Source organism: Mobula hypostoma, chromosome 4 (genome assembly GCF_963921235.1).
Source record: "Mobula hypostoma chromosome 4, sMobHyp1.1, whole genome shotgun sequence".
In the NCBI taxonomy this organism is placed as follows: Eukaryota; Metazoa; Chordata; class Chondrichthyes; order Myliobatiformes; family Myliobatidae; genus Mobula; species Mobula hypostoma.
The window spans coordinates 95189096-95208054 of NC_086100.1; the positions used below are offsets into that span (position 1 = coordinate 95189096).

General features: G+C 41.5%; 1 protein-coding gene across 3 annotated transcripts in view; it reads right to left on the minus strand.

The window, feature by feature from the left end:
* The window catches only part of LOC134345472 (serine/threonine-protein kinase PAK 2-like), a 93961-nt gene that overhangs the window by 56173 nt on the left and 18829 nt on the right, over positions 1–18959 (minus strand). Inside the window, exon 2 of one of the 3 annotated variants that reach the window (XM_063046178.1) lies at positions 264–323. The exons of the other annotated variants lie outside the window; for them this stretch is intronic. The gene's annotated coding sequence lies outside the window, so the exon portion shown is untranslated. The remainder of the gene's footprint in view (positions 1–263; positions 324–18959) is intronic. 3 annotated transcript variants of the gene reach the window in all.

The following is an 18959-nucleotide window of genomic DNA, read 5'->3' on the forward strand; positions in this document are numbered from 1 at the left end:
TGGCAACCTGGTAGAAATATCTAAGTTGTTTACCCAGTTTTTTTTAAACAAAGTGGTATGTGGTATATGTTAGGAGAGGTGCTAGAAGCAGATATAATAGCAACGTTTCAGAAGCATTTAGACAGACACACCAACAGACAGTGCAGTGAATAGTGGGACGCAGATGATGTGCAGGCAGATTGAATTAGTTAGGTTGGCATTGTAGTTGACACAGTCAGTGGACAGAAGAGACTGTTCCTGTACAGTACTGTTCTACGTCTTACCTTCAGTCTTAAATAGACAACCCCTTATTTTTAAACAGTGATCCCTGGATATAGCTTGTCCTGCAAAAGAAAGCATTCGCTTCATATCTTCCCACCAAGTTGCCTCCCACTTTTTGAAATTCTAGCAGAAACGGACCTAGCCTATCCTTTCTTCATAACCCAACTTGCCAATGCTAGGTTTTAGTCCAGAGAGCTTTCTCACAACTGCTCACAGTAAATTGACTTCTAGCACCTCTCCTAACATATACCATATACCACTTTGTTTAAAAAAAACTGGGTAAATCCTTGGCTTTACATTTGGGCCACAGTGCCATCACGACTGCGAGTAAGTTCTTTCCATCAAACATCTGTAATTTAGGTTATGATTTTTTGTTAGCCTTACAGTATGTTTTCTCAAAGCTGCATTAGAATTCCTCATCCATTGCTTCTAAGGTCAGGGGTCACTAGCTAATGAGAGGAGCATGCTGACTTTATGATATAGTGAGCTGAAAGGACATGATAACATTTGGTTCATTCCACAGGAAATATCACTCAAGGATAAAAGTTTCACGTAGGAGGCATTCTCTGCTTTTCCCTTCCAGGTGTGGATGTCATCTTGTTTTTTTAATCTGATTTATCTCCTGCTGTTTGATCTTACTTGGGATGATAGTATCGATGTGCAAAATTTCCAAGCTATATTTGAGAGCGACACAGTCTGTTTCTTCTGGGTTTGGTATGCGCATCTTGACATTTCAAATCCTCCAACTATGTTTTGTGGAGTGGAATTTGTCTATGTGTGATTTTCATTAACGTGGAGTGGCTATTACACACTGGCTGCCACAATATTGACATAAGGAAATCTTGGAGCTATATAGCAAGGACATACCAAGCAATTGGAGAACAAGGCAAACCAAACATTCATGTGGATACCAGTATACTTACTCACTCACATCCTAGCTGCACAAAGCAGCATTCTAATTCCTTGGACACACACATTTGCCTATACTCTCTCTCAATGCATCCCACCAATCTCCCACCATTCTTCTACCACTCTCACACATCTTTACACTCCTTCTCTTTTCTATACCGACCCAACTCCACTCCCACTCTCCTGGAGGAAAGTTCCTTATCAACTATCCAAAATCATAATCTCTCAAACCCATGTCCTTAAATAGTACCTTATTAAATGTATTGTTCTGAAAACAGTCATTGTGACACTATTACATCTGTGGTGCTCATGATAGAAAACTAACTACCAAGGTCTCCAACAACAGGGCCACACATTACATGAACGTCCAATCAGAAAACTTTTCAGGCAGTGATGAGCATAGCCAAATTCTTCCTCAACAACCACCAACCTTTCTACATGAGATAATTTTTTTTAAAAATCTGTTTTTGGAACCTGGGTTTTGAAGATAAGGATGCACTTTTGATTAGCTTTTACTTAACTTCAGAAAATGGGAACCAAGTAATTGCTTCAGGCACTAATTCTCAAGACCACGGGGCTTCCAAAATCAGTGGATCTTCCAAGATCATGACCTCGCCACGAGGATGGAGATGAACATACTGTGTCAGGATGAAATTTGACTTTGTAGACATCACTGCTTTCAAGATATTGGGGCCAATCCTAGGGCCGAGGAACACTTTGGAATCTTCTGATGGTAACTGCGCGAAGCATCCACCAGATAGTTCCTTTCGCCAGCCCCTGACCTGGTACCTAAGCTCATGGAAGTGTGTTATCTCCTGCTGTTATTTCAGCTACACAAATCCACCGGAAACTTGTACTTTGCTATCATTTATTGCTAATACGCCTGCATAGAAAATAACAAAGGTCAATTCCAGTGTTTGAACTGTCAAAATGCACAGCTAATTTTGGTAGAATTAGTGTTTCTAGATAGCCTCTCCCAACAAGGATCATTTGCTTCTCTCTGGTTCTGTGGTTCTGGAGTGGCTAATGAGGCTAATATGGGACTCTGTGCAGATGGAGCTGGTGAGCAGAGAGATGGGAATTGATGGGTTGCTGCTGCTTCTCATTGACATTCCTAATGCTGCTCCTTGTTAAGTGGTCATGTACTGTTACACTCACCACTACCTCAGAAATTCCTGGCCCATGACAATTTAAAATGGAGAAGTAACAATTGTCCCATGGAGGCTTTGAGAGCATCAAAGTCATTTCCTTCTGAGCTCAGAGTGCTTGTTTTAGGGAGTTTGTGTCAGGCCTGCAAATTGTGTGGCCTGCCCCCATCAACTGGTTAAATGTATTCAGACCCATGATGCTGGCGACATTAGTGTTGGCTTGACACAGCTAATGGTTTGCTTATCCTACCTGTGATTTGCAAGATTTTGCAGTAACAGCTTTGGTGGTATCTCTCCTATGTTTGTTGTGGGTAGTGAAGCTACATTTGTCATGGGAAGAGGTTACAGAGAGACAGGATAAGATTCAAGAATGTGCACAAAGCCTTCCTAAAGAAATGCAACATGGAATCTCTAGCCCACAACTACTTTAAAGAACTGCCTCCAGGATAGCCTTCAGAACTAAGGACATGCCCTGGGAGCACACAAGAGGTTCTGTGTAACCAATAAGGAACCACCTCTCAAAATGTCTATGTACCTCGTCTGCATCAACTGCCCCATCTGTGTGGGGGGGGGGGAGGGGTGTGTGAAATCATTGGTTTCCACATTAGTCACTGCAGAATGCACACAACCACAGTGGAACGGTCAGTCTCAAGGCTCTGCTTAAAAAGGCTACATCTCGGAAGTATACTGGAGGTCAGGGATGACTGTGGCCTATAGACCAGAGCCTTGTGCTAGGTTTGAGGTTTTGATCTTCAACCGCATTTTTCAGTTGTCCAAAAGGATGCACTGGTACACTGAAGTCAAGGCTCATCATTAACGTCTGTCTTTACTGAAGATGACTGTTGAGTTATGGAGAACAGCCCATATATTCTGGAATCTGCTCATGGAGCTACATCATCCAGAGACGGTTTTACACAGCAGGACTACAGTGGTAGAGGATGAACAATTTGTGGATGTTTTATGAATTGACCCATTTTAGTGAAGGACTCAATAAAGTGACTCCATACAGTCACATGCTCAAGCACCACCTGTTTACACAGCTAAACAATGGAGTTTGAAATGACCTTCTTTCTAGGATGAAGATAGATTGAGCAGCTTTTCACTTGCCCTGTAAATTAACTCCACTCTAGCTGGAAGCAAGGTGCAGTTTTGCAGGGAGTAAGACTGAGCTAAATATTAATGTGACTGGACCTTTGATCCAACATGTCTTTCAAAAATCCTAATACATCAACAATGAAACACTAAGATCTTAGCTCAAAACTAATAAGAATCTTTAGTCACATTCGACAACATACAGTAAGAATGCCTCACACTACATTTATCACCCTGCTCAGCACTAATTAACAGTTTTGTCATTTCCTTTTCTTGAAAGGAAGTTATTTTAAGATGACAAGCTCTTCTCTGATGCAAGTATATCCTACTATATTCAGGTTGAATCTATACAACATCTCAAAACGGCTTGACTGAGGTCTACTGCTACCTTATGCTCCTGCTTTAGAGAGCTGATCAGCTTAATGCTTTCCACATAAAGATAAATTCTACACTTCAACTTGTGCACATACTGGTGCTTTAAAGAAATTAACCTTGATGACACCAAGCCACGGATTGATTATACTTTCCATTGAAATTCCCAGATACCCAGCACTGCCTGGTAATGCCTCTTGCTGAACAAACACTGTCTTAACTAAGATCTGTCAACAAACCTCTCAGTACCACTGTGCCAGCAATACATGAATCCATTCCTCTATGGATTAATTTACATTGTTAACACATGCTGGTATTTATCAACATTTTATTCCAGATCTGTACTTCTAACTTTGTTTATATTTCTTCATTCTATATAACTATTGAGCATTGTGTTTTTGTTGCATGTAGCACCAACACACCACAGCAATTTCCTAATACACGTAAGTAAAGTTGTATAAAGTTGTCATAAATAAAGCTGAAATATACATGAATAAAATCGATCCTTGTCAATATCTATTGACAGAAAAACTTGCAGAAAGTCTCAAGATTTTTGTTTTAGAACTCTGTGGCGTTTGGTATGGTTATTGACATGCAGTGTATCAGCCTGCCTGGAAGAGAACGGATGGGAACAAATGAGATATCATTTCACTGCAAACATCTTCATCAACACTAAAGAAAGAGAAAATCTATCCTCAGGCACCAACAGTCTCGATCATTAACCCAAAGCCCCAAGCACAAACATCATCATTATTAATGGAGAAACCGTTTTACTGTGGATTCACAGCAACACCCTTTCTGCAAGTGAATTGTGGATAGAGCTCAGTACCAATGTTTCTTTAGCTATTGGCACTCAGTAGGTCAATATTTAGAGGTGCTGTGATGTACCCAAGAGAACGTAGGTGGGAGTTATGTAGAGAATCATGTATGTAGACAGAACAGAGACATTCAGCAAGCAGCCCCTTAATTTGTATTTTTTCTACATAATAATGAGAAGTTAATACAGGAGGAGAGTGACGACATTGTACCACACAGGAAATGCATACAAGGTAGAAAGGAAATGGTATACAAGATATGAGGCAGTCCTTTGTAAATATGATTTGTCAGCAGCAAAAGATGTACCTTTTATCAAACAAGAGAAAACTTGCAGATGCTGGAAATCCAAGTAACACACACAAAATGCTGGAGGAACTCAGCAGGCCAGGCAGCATCGATGGAAAAAAGTACAATCAACGTTTCGGGCCGAAACCCTTCTGCAGGACTGGAGAAAAAAGGCTGATGAGTAGATTTGAAAGATGAGGGGAGGGGAGAGAGAAACGCCAGGCGATAGGTGAAACTTGGAGGGGGAGGGATGAAGCAAAGAGCTAGAAAGTTGATTGGTAAAAGAGACAGAAGGCCATGGAAAAAAGAAAAAAGTGGGGGGGAGCACGAGAGGGAGGTGATGGGTGGGCAAGGAGATAACAAAAGAGAGGGACAAGGGGATGGGAAATGGTGAAGGGGGGTAGGGAGGCATTACTGGAAGTTGAGAAATCAATGTTCATGCCATCAGGTTGGAGGCTACCCAGACTCCCTTGTCCATTCCTCCCTCCCCACTGATCTCCCTTCTGGTACTTATCCTTGCGAGCAGAACAAGTGCTACACCTGCCCCTACACCACCTCCCTCGCTACCATTCAGGGCCCTAAACAGTCCTTCCAGGTGAGGCGACACTTCACCTGTGGGTCTGTTGGGATCATATACTGGGTTCAGTGCTCCCGGTGTGACCTCTTGTATATCGGTGAGACCCGACGTAGATCGGGAGACCGCTTCGCTGAGCATCTATGCTCCATCTGCCCGAACAAGCAGGATCTCCCAGTGGCCACCTGTGTTAATTCCACTTCCCATTCCGATATGTCCATCCATGGCCTACTCCACTGTCGGGATAAGGCCAAACTGGAACAAGACCTTGTATTCCGTTTGGGTATCACCCAACCTGATGACATGAACATCAATTTCTCAAACTTCCGGTAATGCCTCAACCCCTTCACTATTTCCCATCCCCTTGTCCCTCTCTCATGTCATCTCCTTGCCTGCCCATTGCCTCCCTCTAGTGCTCCTCTCTCTCTCTTCCCCCCACCTTTTTCTTCCATGGCCTGCTAGCTCTTTCTCAATCAACTTCCTAGCTCTTTTCTTCATCCATCCCCCTCCAAGTTTCACTTGTCGCCTGGCGCTTCTCTCTCCCTTCCCACCCACCTTTCAAATCTACTCCTCAGCTTTTTTTCTCCAGTCCTGCCGAAGGGTTTCGGCCCAATCCGTTGACAGTGATCAGCTTCTTCATTCACAATGCTGCCATTACAGCAGCCAGAGTTCATCTCACTGCTATCTTTGAATACAGCAACAAACAAATTCCCAATTTAGTGAATTCCAAACCTCACCCATCTCTGTGTGATGGATTGGTATCTTTACAACCCATTGGTATTGTCAAGTTACAAACTGCACCCAAGAATCCAGCATATTAACTTGTGACTACATCAATTTCCTGAACCCGCTAAGCAATGATGTCAGATGCTGACTATCTACCACATTCCTGAACTTGTAGGTGAAGAAGTCGTCTCATCTGAGAAAAGATAATAATGTCATGTATATTTTCTCCACAATATATGCCATTTGATGGAAAACCAGATTCCTGGTTACATCGTCTTAGAAAGCATCCATCTGGATACATTACAGCTTGGTGTGGCACCTGGTCTGCGTATCACTGCATGAAACAGCTCAACGTCACAGAAACCAGCCTCCACTCCATGAGCTCTGTTTATACTTCATTGCGGCAGTAAAGCAGCCAGCATGATCAAAGACCCTACCCACCCAGACATTCTCTCTTCTCCCCTCTCCAGGAGATACAAACACCAGAAAGCACTCACCACCAGGTTCAAGGACAGGTTCTATCCCGCTATTGTAAAACTATTAAATGTTCTCTAGTATGATAGGATGGACCCTTGGCCTCATTATAGTCTCTCTGCACTGCACCTTCTCTGTAGCTGTTAGACTTCATTCTGCATTCTGTTGTTTTACTTTGTTCTACCACTGTGTAATGATTTGACCTGTATAAGCAGTATGCAAAAGAAGCTTTTCACTCTATCTCGGTACAGTATGAATAATAAACATCTTTTCACAAGGTTCCCAAGGTGACCATAATGGTGAGAAAAAAGGGAAGGCATCTGAAATGGCCCCAACCATTTCATACAATCTCTGGAAGGCACTCTGAAGTCAGAGTTCATTTATCTCAGTTCAGCTTAAATGGATTCATGACAACATTGAAGCATGTGGCTAGCACGTAACATTATTCAAAACAAATAAGCATGGAAGACAACAAAATTCTTTGCATAAATGTAGCCGTCTGTTAAATTTGTATCTGCTTAACAGCACAAATCACATTGTGATTTCAATTGGTTAGCGACTGAATTTTAGATGCATTTTTCTTCACAATTTCTCAGAATCTCCCAATCAGAAGTTTCAGTGCACCTTTTCCTGTTAAATACAAGAATTCATAGTTCAAATTGTAGTGACCGTCTTCATTTTCCTCTCAAGTGGAACTGCATTGTTTTCTTTTGGTTCATTTCCGTAATGAGAAATTTTCCACACTAGGCATTGCTTTAAAAGCATCCTGAGCAATAAAAATACATTTTTCTGACTGGCTCAAATCTTGAGGCCCAAACCTATGGTCTCTCATAAATTGCTGCTGTATTCTCTGATCACTGCAAGCGTACAACAGTTACTTTGTTGATAAACACAAAAGTCTGTAGTCTGTAGAATCCAAGCAACACACTCAAAATGCAGGAGTCAGCAGGCCAGGCAGCATCTATAGGGAGGAATAAGCAGTCGACGTTTCGGGCTGAAACCCTTCTTCAGGACTAAGGAGGAAGGGTGGGGGCGGGGGGGAAGATGCCAGAATAAAAAGTTGGTGGGGGGTGGGAGGAAGCTAGCTGGAAGGTGATAGGTGACACCAGGTGGTTGGGAAAGCTGAAGAAGGAATCTGATGGGAGAGAAGAGCGGACCATAGAAGAATGGGAAGAAGGGAACACGAGGGGAGTAATAGGCTGGTGGGAATCACAAAGTCACAACCCACAGAAACAGCCTCTTTGGGACTTATTCTTTCCACATGCCCATCACCTGTCGCCAGGTTCTACAACCCATCTACACTGGGGTAATTAATTTACCAAACTGCAGGTCTTCCTGACATGGGAGGAAAACTGGAACACCAGGAGGAATCCATGTGGTCACAGGGAAAACAGACAAACTCCACACAGTGTCAGAGGCTAGAATTGAACCCGGGTCTCTAGAACTGCAAGGGAGCAGTTCTCTCTACTAGCTGTGCCACTGTGCTGACCTTTTGAACAAACTTGCTCAAAAGCTTTAGGTATTCACAACAACTACTCTTAAAATACCACTGTGAAACCATGCAGAATGTCTCTTAAAGATGAACAACGGAAGTACAATAGGGAACAGCTAACAAATTATCAGCACTGGAAAAGCTTCAAAATATTTCAGGAACAAAGTTGTTTTAAGTGTATTAGTAATCAAATCAACTAATTTCCTGCTGGTGATATGAGAATGTGCAACATTCCCATGTACTCAGGATTGGGCCTACACCGCTACCACTAACTGTTAATCAAACACGTGTTACTTTGTACTGGCCTAACCACATCTGAAGGCGTTGCTTTCCTGTCAGTTACTGAACAGAAACCCCGAGGAAGCAGCCAATCAGGGTCACGCTGAATTCTGTTCTCAAACCAGCCTTTTTTGGTGCTGCCGGTATCACGGTGCCCACTGCAACCACAGCACGTTGACGTTTCAGCAAGATGCAACACTATTGGTCACATTAAATTTACCTTTGCACTAATAAGATGGCAATATGGTATACTGCTGAATTAGTAATCTAGAATACTGGACTAAGCGTGTTGAAAATAAGCACTAAAGCAGACTGAGAAATTGAATTTACCTGAAAATAAAAAGGTACCTTGAGGATGAAATTATGCGATTGTTGTAACATCCAACAAGTTAACAAAAGTTTATATTGAGAAACAGTGTGGAATAGGTCCTTCCGGCCTTTGAGCTATGCTGCTTGGCAACCTCTGATTTAACCCTAGCTTAATCACAGGACAATATAATAGCAACAATTAACCTACAAACTGGTATGCCTTTGGACTGTGGGAGGAAACCACAGCACCTGGAAAAATCCCACACATTCACAGGGAGAATGAACAGACTCCTTACAGATGATGTCAGATTTGGACTCCAAACTCCGACACCCCAAACTGTAATAGTGTTGCTTTAACCACTGTGATACTGTGACGGTTCTTTAAGGAAGTAGAGCAGCTATTGTATAATCTATATCTGGTGTCAACCTCACAAACATGAATCTTTGCCAATCTGTGAAAAAGAAGCCATTCAGTCATGTAAAGAATATGTCACTGCATATAAAGAAAAAGTAACAAAATTAGAAGGCATATTCATCTGAAAATCAATTACTTATCAGGATAAATGTACAAGTGTTTCCCTCTATAACAATGGATGCCCACTGGTTGGCATGAATGTAGTGACCTTCTTGACCTATTTCCATGCTGATTCACTGGAACAAATACGGAGATCTATCTCACAGACTAGTCATAAGCGTTCAAAGCTCAAAGTAAATTTATTATCAAAGTACATAAATGTCACATACAACCTTGAGATTCTTTTTTTGCAGGCATACTCAATAATTACAATAACCATAACAGAAATAATCAAAGGCCACACAAAATAGGGTGGACAACCAAGTGCAAAAGACAAACTGTGTAAATGTAAAAAGAGAAAAGAAATAATAATTTAAAACAAATAAACAATAAATATTGAGAACATAAGATGTAGAGTCCTTGGAAGCGAGTCCATAGGTTGCGAGAACAGTTCAGTGATGGGGCGAGTGAAGTTATCTCCTCTGATTCAAGAGTCTGATGATTCCCGATGGCAGCAACATGACCTGGGTGTTGAGGGGTCCCTTATGATCGATGCTGATTTCCTGTGACAGCACTCTGTGTAGATGTACTCAATGGTGGGGACAGCTTTATCCATGATGGACTGAGCTAAATCCACTACAATTTCTGGGCTTCTCTCCGAAAAGGGCACTGGTGTTTCCAGACCACGTTGTGATGCAGCCAGTCAATATACTCTCCACCACACATCTATAGAAGTTTGTCAAAGTATTAGATGTCATGTGGAATCTTTGTAAAGTTCTAAGAAAGTAGAGGGGCTGTTGTGCTTTCTTCATAATTGCACTTAAGTGCTGGGCCCAGGACAGATTCTCCGAAATCATAACACCGAGGAATTTAAAGTTGCTGACCTTCTCCACCTCTGATCCCCTGATGAAGACTGGTTCAAGGACCTCCAGTTTTCTCCTCCTTAAGTCAATAATCAGCTCCTTGGTCTTGTCAACATTGAGTGAGAGGTTGTTGTTGTGGCACCACTCAGACAGATTTTCAATCTCCCTCCTGTATACTGATTCATCACCACCTTCGATTCAGCCTACTTCAGTGGTGCCATGGGCAAACTTGAATATAGCAGTGGAGCTGTGCTTAGCCACACAGTCATAAGTAGAGCAGAGGGTTAAGCACAGGCTTGTGATGCACCTGTTATGATGGAGATTGTGGAGGAGATGCTGTTGCCAATCCAAACTATAGGGAAATTAAAAAAATCAAGGATCCAATTGCACAAGGAGGTACTGAGGCCAAGGTCTTGAAGCACATCGACTAGTTTTGAGCGTATGATGGTATTGAATGCAGAGCTGTAATCGATAAAGAGGATCCTGATGTATGCATCTTTGCTGTCCAGATGTTCCAGGGTTCAGTGAAGAGCCAATGAAATGTTGGTAGGCAAATTGGAGCAGATCCAAGGAGCTTTCGGTCAGGAATTGATATGTTTCATCACCAACCTCTCAAAAGACTTCACCACTGTGGATGTTAGTGAGGCAGGTTACCTCATTCTTCTTCAGCACAGGTATAAATGAAACTTGCTTGAAGCAGGCTTCCAAAGTGAGAGGATAAAGATCTCAGTGATCACTCCAGCCAGTTGATCAGCACAGGTCTTTAGTACTTGGTCAGGTAGTACCCCATCTGGGCTGGGTAGATTCGCCCTTGCGTCGGCCTCAGAGATTGAAATCACAGGGTCATCAGGGGATTGTGGGAGTTTGTGATGGCTCCTTCATGTTTTGACGGTCAAAGTGACCATGGAAAGCATTGAGCCCATCAGGAAGCGAAGCCCTGTTGTTATCTATCTCGCTTGATTTCACTTTTAAGAGGTGATAGCATTCAACAACTGTCACAACTGTCAGTCACAATTGAATCAATGAAAGATATCACAATTGTCATTATCACAAAATTACATTACTACTGTGCCTAGAGAAACAAGTCTGTTATAAAACTAGCACCTCAAAACCAGACATTCACAATAGAATGCGAGTCATCAGCAAGAGAAAGACAGAAAATGACAACAATCTGTAAATTAATGATCAAGCGTTTCCTTCAAGCCAGATGATCAAACCTGACTCATTATATACACTGTTGGTATAAAAAGGGACCCAAGAAATAAGATGCCAACACTTGAAACTTTGAGAGCAGAGGAAACAGTACAACTATAAGCAGAATTTAAGTGATTCAACAACCAATAGATCAAGTTCAAATACTGCAGCTCCATCACATCCAGTTGCAAACATCATGAGCTTTCTGAGGGGTTGAAAGAGTTCCCAGGAAGTCCCATTAAACAGAATGAGTTGAACAGGTGTTCAGCAGAACATGAACAATGACAAAGTTCAAAAAGGAGTTTGTCCTGGAACAAGCATTTAACTAAAAGCATCCCTTATCAATTGAGGGATCCTGTACACAAATTGATTGTCACATTAACTGCAATACAAGTGCAACTACATTTCAAAGTCATTGACTGAAGTACTCCAGAAAATCCTGGAGTAACAAGAGGTACAAAGTTTTATTTGGCTTCTGTCTTGGCCTACCTCCGTGCCCCCACCAACACAGCTGACAGTCTTCAGTCATTTTGATGCACTACGTAATGTGTAGAAATAGCCAAATGCACAAAACACTACAGCAACCTCATTCTGACTCATGCGCTGAAGCTCTGTAACAAACTGCACGGTAAGCTGAATTGTTCCAGGACTACGGTATCTGATAATAGGGATGTGCACTGTGCCCCCATGTGCACTAACCGCAATACATCAAAAAATCCATTGAACTAAATACCTCTCCATCAGCCTGATCCCAATCAGAAAAAAAATGTCAACAATGCCATCAAACTCACCAATTACCTTCTCATTACTACAGAACAGTCTCAATATAACTTGCCTCACTTTATCTCATCACAAACAAGAGAAAATCTGCAGATGCCAGAAATCCAAGCAACACGCACAAAATGCTGGAGGAGCTCAGCAGGCCAGGCAGCATCTATGGAAAAGAGTACAGTCAACGTTTCCGGCTGAAACCCTTCAGCAGGACTGGAGAAAAATAGCTGAAGAGCATATTTAAAAGGTGGGGGGAGGGGGAGAGAGAAACACAAAGTGATATGTGAAATCTGAAGGGGGAGGGCCATGGAAGAAAGAAAAGGGGGGAGGAGCACTAGTGGGAGGTGATGGGCAGACAGGGAGATAAGGAGAGAGAGGAAAAAGGAGATGGGGAATAGTGAAGGGGTGGGGGGGGGGAGGGGAAGAAGTTTGAGAAGTCAATTTCGTGCCATCAGATTGGAGGCTACCCAGATGGAATATAAGGTGTTGTTCCTCCAACCTGAGTACGGCCTTATCCCGGCAATGGAAGCCATGATCGGAACAGAAATGGGAAGTGGAATTAATACAGGCGGCCATTGGGAGATCCCACTTTTTCTGGTGGATGGAGTGTAACTGCTAGGCAAAGCAGTCTCCCAATATACAGGAGGCTGCACCAAGGGCACTGGACACAGCATATGACCTCAGACTCACAGATGAAGTGTTGCCCATTACCTCCCTTTGCTGCTCCTCCCAGGTTTTTTTCCTTCCATGGCCTTCTGTTCTCTCCTATTGGACTCCCCCTCTCAGCCCTGTATCTCTTTCACCAATCACTTTGCACTTCTCTCTCCCCTTTCCCTACCTTTTAAATCTACTCCTCAGCATTTTTCTCTGAGCCCTGCTGAAGGACTGTACTCTTTTCCATAGATGCTGCTGAGTTCCTCCAGCATTTGTCTGTCACTTGACCTCATTTTTGCATGTACATCAAATAGTCTATGTCCACAAGATTGCATTTCATTGCAATTACATAGGATAAAATCTATAGTCCCTTCTTGCACAAGTACAATATGCTGTTGTATTCTTCAGTTTGATTGACAATACTTCACCAGTCATTTGGTACCATTGTGACAGAGATCAAGACTGGTTATTTTATCACTGAGTACATCAAACATGTACAGGCATATTTGCACTGCTAATGATCATTTGAAGTGTTTGTGTACCCACAGTCAACCCCCAAAATATTATTTCTGAGTGTCTGGGGATGCTGGCCTCAGAAGCTTTTAAATTATTGATATCTGATGCTCGAGAGTTAAAAGGTACTTCAATCATACTTAAACCAAAAATATTGAAGTAAACCATGTAATTTCAGTTACTGAAACACTATTTAATCACCAGCTGATATCTTTGTGCTTAAAAGTATAAATATCTGATGTCATTTGGAGGTCAGAGAGATTCAACCAAGTGAGCTTCCCATCATCTGTCCTCTATGTCTGCGTGTGAATCTACAGCTCCAGTCTCCATGTAGCTCAAAGTCACAAATTATAGACTTCCCTCCTAACATAGGAATTAAAGTAATCTGCACTGTCAAAGATGCACTCTACTTACAGCACAGCAACATCCTTCCTCACCTAACTATAAGCATGAATTCCAAATTCATGTCTCCTTCACATACTCTGCGTACCTGGTAGGTGAGAGTAACAAACACTTGTGGGGAACAATCTTCAGCCGTGAGGAAATAAGTGGAAAAAATATGAGAAACAAGATCAATCTGCACTTGAAGTAGGGTCTGCCCTGGAATGGTCAACATAGCTTTAAGAAATATTCTATCTCAGCCATTTTTCAAAGAGGTAAAAAAATTGAAATAAGAAGACTGATGTGGTCCTCAGCAGGGCTTTTGACAAGGCTTTGTGTTTAAAAGTGGTCAAAAAGGTTAGAGGCCCTGGGATCCACAACAATTGGTACTATTATCTTGAGATACAGCACTGAATAGGCCTTTCCAGGCCTACAAACCGCACTGCTAGTAACTCCCAATTTAACACCAGCATAATCACAGGACAATTTACAATGACCAATTAATCTGCTAACCGGTATGTCTTTGGAATGTGGGAGGAAACCAGAGTACCTGGAGGAAACCCAAGCATCCCAAAAGGAAGACTCACAAACTCCTTAAAGACAACACCAGGATTGAACCTTGATGCCCTGAACTGTGATAACATTGTGCTAACTGCTACTACCATAGCGCCAGTAATGATCAGTGTGGCTTTAAGAGGTTATCTTTTTGATAGTGGGGAGAGCAGTTTGGCAACAGAATAATGTTGATCAGTTGGCAACATGGGCAGAGAAATAGAAGATGGAAACTAATCCTGAAAAAAATGTGAATTGTCATATCTTTCGAGAACTAATGAGGTCAGGATTAATGTTACAACCCTAGGAAGTACTGAAAAAGAGGGACCTGGGTATATACACTCAGTGTCCACTTTATAAGGTGCATCCGTATACCTGCTCAGTATTGCAAATACAGTGGATTCTGGCTAATTGGGACGCATCAGGGTCAATACATTTTGGCCCAATTAAGCAACTGCCCTAATTAACTGAAGTTTCATGAAAATAGTTTAAAAGGTATTTTAAAAAAAAGACAAACTACTGCTTAACTGAGAAACAAATGATGTATTTAAATGAAATACGGAACAAAGTACAGCACTGCTCATACCTCTACAGTACTGTAAAAACTGTATTAGTTAATAGTTATCAGATGAATCTATACAGTGTATGCTGGAGTGTGCTTTTGATTGACTGTAAATGAATAAAATCAGCACAGACACTTAGTGCAGATGATCATACAATGCTTTTGACAATTGTATCCTCTAAATCTTTTATTTTTGTTGTGAAATTCATGACGATTATCGATCCTTCACATCCTTCGTATTCCTAACTTGAAGTAGGGAAATCATTTCGTTTTCACTCCAGTTCTGGCATCTCCAAGCCTGAATGTCTGAAAACGCAGTGAGCAAAACAGTTCTGAATTGTCTCATTGCTTATTTCTTACCAACTATCAGTGACCAAAATCACTGCTTTTTGAATACAAGCACATGCAAATGACGCTATTTAAAAATTGTTTGCTCTAAGCACGGATAGTGTCTTAACAGCCACACAAGTGCACGCTTCGGATGCTAGTTAGAAACTGTTCGGCAACAGTCTACTGCCCCAGTTAAGCAGCAGAGTGTCTCATATAAACAAAGGGAATTCCAGCTATTTTCTTAATTCAATTTTGTTGCGCTTTTTTAAAAAAGTGTTGCCCTAAAAAAACGGCTGTCCTGATTAACCAATAGCCCAGTTAACCAGAATCCACCGCATCTAATCAATCATATGGCAGCACCTAAATGCATAAAAGCAGGCAGAGGTTCAGTTGTTTAAAGCAACATCAGAATGGGGAAGAAATGTGATCTCAATGACTTTGACTGTGGAATAATTGTTAGTGCCAAGATAGGTGGTTTGAGTATCTCAAAGGCTGCTGATCTCCTATGTTTTTCACGCTAGTCTAGAAATTTAGAGTTTCCAGAGATTGGCGCAAAAAAGACAAATCAAACATCCAATCAGCAGCAGTACTGTGGGCAAAAATGGCTTGTTAATCAGAATCAGGTGTATGTGTCATGAAATTAATTAACTTAGAAGCAGCAGGTCAATGCAATACATAGTACAGTTGGCCCTCCTTATCCACGAGGGATTGGTTCGACCTGTCTAAAGGTGGTGGATCTTAGGACCCAGCGGAACCCTGGACCTTATTTAACCTGGTTCAGTGCGGTGGACATTAGGACCTGGCGGCGGAGCTCGGAATCCGTAGTGTTTCTGTTCACGAAAATAATCACGATCGCGATTTAAAATAAAGTGGAAATAATAAAGCAATCGGAAAGAGGTGAAACGCCATCGGTCATTGGAAAAGCATTAGGCTACAGTCGGTCAATGATCGGAACAATTTTAAAGCATAAAGTGAGAAAAGCCCTTCCCTGATGAAAGCTACAATTATTACTAAACAACGCAGTGGTTTGATTATTGGGTTTTGGGGTTTTGATCCTCCATATCAACCCGGCACGGATGGAGAGCACGCTCGGGAGCGGTCTGTCACTGGATCGAACTCAGGAACTTCTGCTTCCGAGCCTGACGCTGAAACATACGTTTCTTAAGTGTTTTATATGCATAGAAAGGTAAAATATATACTATATACTAAGACAAACGTTTGACTAACTGACGCTAAATAATACCAGATGTACCTGTTCCGACTTACTTAGTAAGAGAAGTTGCGTTTTTTTCCGATTCCGATCCACGATAACCTATGCACATCCTCCCGTATACTTTAAATCATCTCTAGATAACTTATAATACCTAATATGATGTAAATGCTATGTAAAAGAGTTGTTATACTGCATGGTTTAGGGAATAATGGCAAGAAAAAAAAGTTTGTACATGTTTGAACAAGTGCTGGAACAGCACTTCCAGGTTTTCTCGATTCGCGGTTGGTTGAATTCACGCATGTGGAACTCGGAGGGCCAAATGCATATAAGAAAAAGTAAAAATAAATAAATAAATAAATGATGTACGTATATTGAATAAATTAAAATCGTGCAAAAATGGAAATAATATATTAAAGAAGTGAGGTAGTGTTCACGGATTCAATGTCCATTTAGGAATCAGATGGCAGGGGAGAAGAAGCTGTTCCTGATTTGCTGAGTGTGTGCCTTCAGGCTTCTGTACCTCCTACCTGATGGTAACAAGGTTAATGAGAGAGGTCAAGGAGAATGATAAGACTGGTTCAAGCTGACAGGAAGGAGATAATGACTCAAATAATCATGTGTTCCAACAGTGGCGTGCAGAGGAGCATCTCTGAATGCACAACACGTCGAACCTTTAAGTGGATGGCCACAGCAGCAGGAAAGCAAAAACATACACTCAGTGGCCACCTTATTAAGTAAAATAGCTACCCTAATAAAATGGCCACTGAGTGTATGTCAAAGGCTCTTTAAGAGCAGCAGTACAGATAAACAAGGTGATCAGGCTGGCATATGGAATATTTGCTTTCATTAGCCAGGATATCGAATAACAGATGGGCCACTACACATAACTAAAACACAAATTACACTGCAGCTGGAGTACAGCATGCAGCTCTGAGCACCGTGCAACAAATTACTGGAGAGGTTGCAGAGGAGATTCACCATTATGTTGTATAAAGTGGAATATTTTAGCTAATTTTAACTGGAAAGACTGTTTGAGTTTTCTTTGAGAGAAAACACAGTGGTGACCTGCTAAGAGATAAGGGTCGTAGATTGGGCAGAGAGAAACATTGCCACTTCAAAGTTGAAAATTCAATGCAAATTTATTATCAGAGTACATATGATAATGCCACCATATAAAACCCAGAGATTCATTAGCAGAAGTATCCATGACCAGAGGGCACAGGTTGCAAAGAAGGGGTAAGGGATTCCATGTCTAAAAGGCTACAGGTGAAGTAGTGTACTGGGAGACAAGATTACACTACAGAGGTCCCTGATTGTCAGCATACATAGGATGGGCTGAAGGGCCTGTTTCCCTCCTGCACGGCTCTAATTACTGAAACTGTACAATGGAAGAGGGGAAACAATGGGAGAAAACAAGTGCAACTATGAAAAAAGTTGATCAAAGCAGATTTAATAAGTTGCAGAAAGAAGAAAGAAAAACACTGATGAAGAACTTCAAGGATCCTAGAAAAAGAAGGGACTCGGTGTGCTCTACAAGTTGTTTGATTTCATCCCTTGAATGACACGAATGCACGTCCATATCATGGGTGCCTTTTCCACCTTAAATTACTTAACTCTACAGTTTACCTCTTGCAGAAACCCCCATTCATGCCTTTATTTAAATCCTAATTTGAATACTCCTAATGTGTTCCTTAGCTTCCATCCTTCCTCCACACAACTTGAGATCCTCAGCTGTCTACGTTCTCACCCACAGAGCTCAATTACTCAGTGACAGCTTTAAGCAAAACCTTCCTAATAAAATTCAGATTTAACATTTCAAATCACTGTCGCCTTGCCCACTCCTATTTCTGATACCTTTTTGTCCCAACAATCTCCTGATATCAATCTTCGTTCGGTTTTCCTCTCTTTATCATTTAATAGAGAGAAAAAATGGAACTACAAACCTATTCCTGTCATACAAGTTGTGGAAGTGGAAGTGGGACATGTAGAAAAATAAAAATGGAACTGGGAAGAGCCAACGTGAATTTGAGGGAAATCATGTGGCAAATCTAATACCTTGATGCTATAACCAGCAGAATAAGGGGAAAACAGCGACAGTCACCTATTTGAATGTTTATAATTTCTTACAAGAGCTAATAAACAAAAATTGAATTCACAGAATTAAGTGAAGGATCTGGCTGCTGTTTTGGTTAATAGATATTCATCACAGTAGGAATTGCATAGATATTTTCAATTCGGGAAGACATGTTAATGAATTGCTGCAGGGACTGGTACTGGGAATCACAGTTCTTCTGAATTTGACGAGGGGTCCAGTTTTACTGATGACATAAAGCTGGGTGGCACTGTAAATTACTTGGGCATCAGGAGATTTAGACCAGCTAAATGAACAAGCAAGGTCAGGTCAAATAGGTATTATTTTGAACAATGTGAAGTCATCTACTTTGGTAAAAAAAATTTTAAAAAGGTATACTACTTTTTGAAGAGCAATGCACTGAAGTGAGTGTCAGACAGACCTAGGTGTACACAAATCACAGAAAGTCAGTATTCAGGTACAGGAAGCAGTCTGAATTGCAAGAACTACATTGGCAAGCTGCTCCCTCCCCCTTTCTTTCGTCCTAGGCCTCTCATTCCATGATCCTCTCCCTTCTCCAGCCTTGTATCCCTTTTGCCAATCA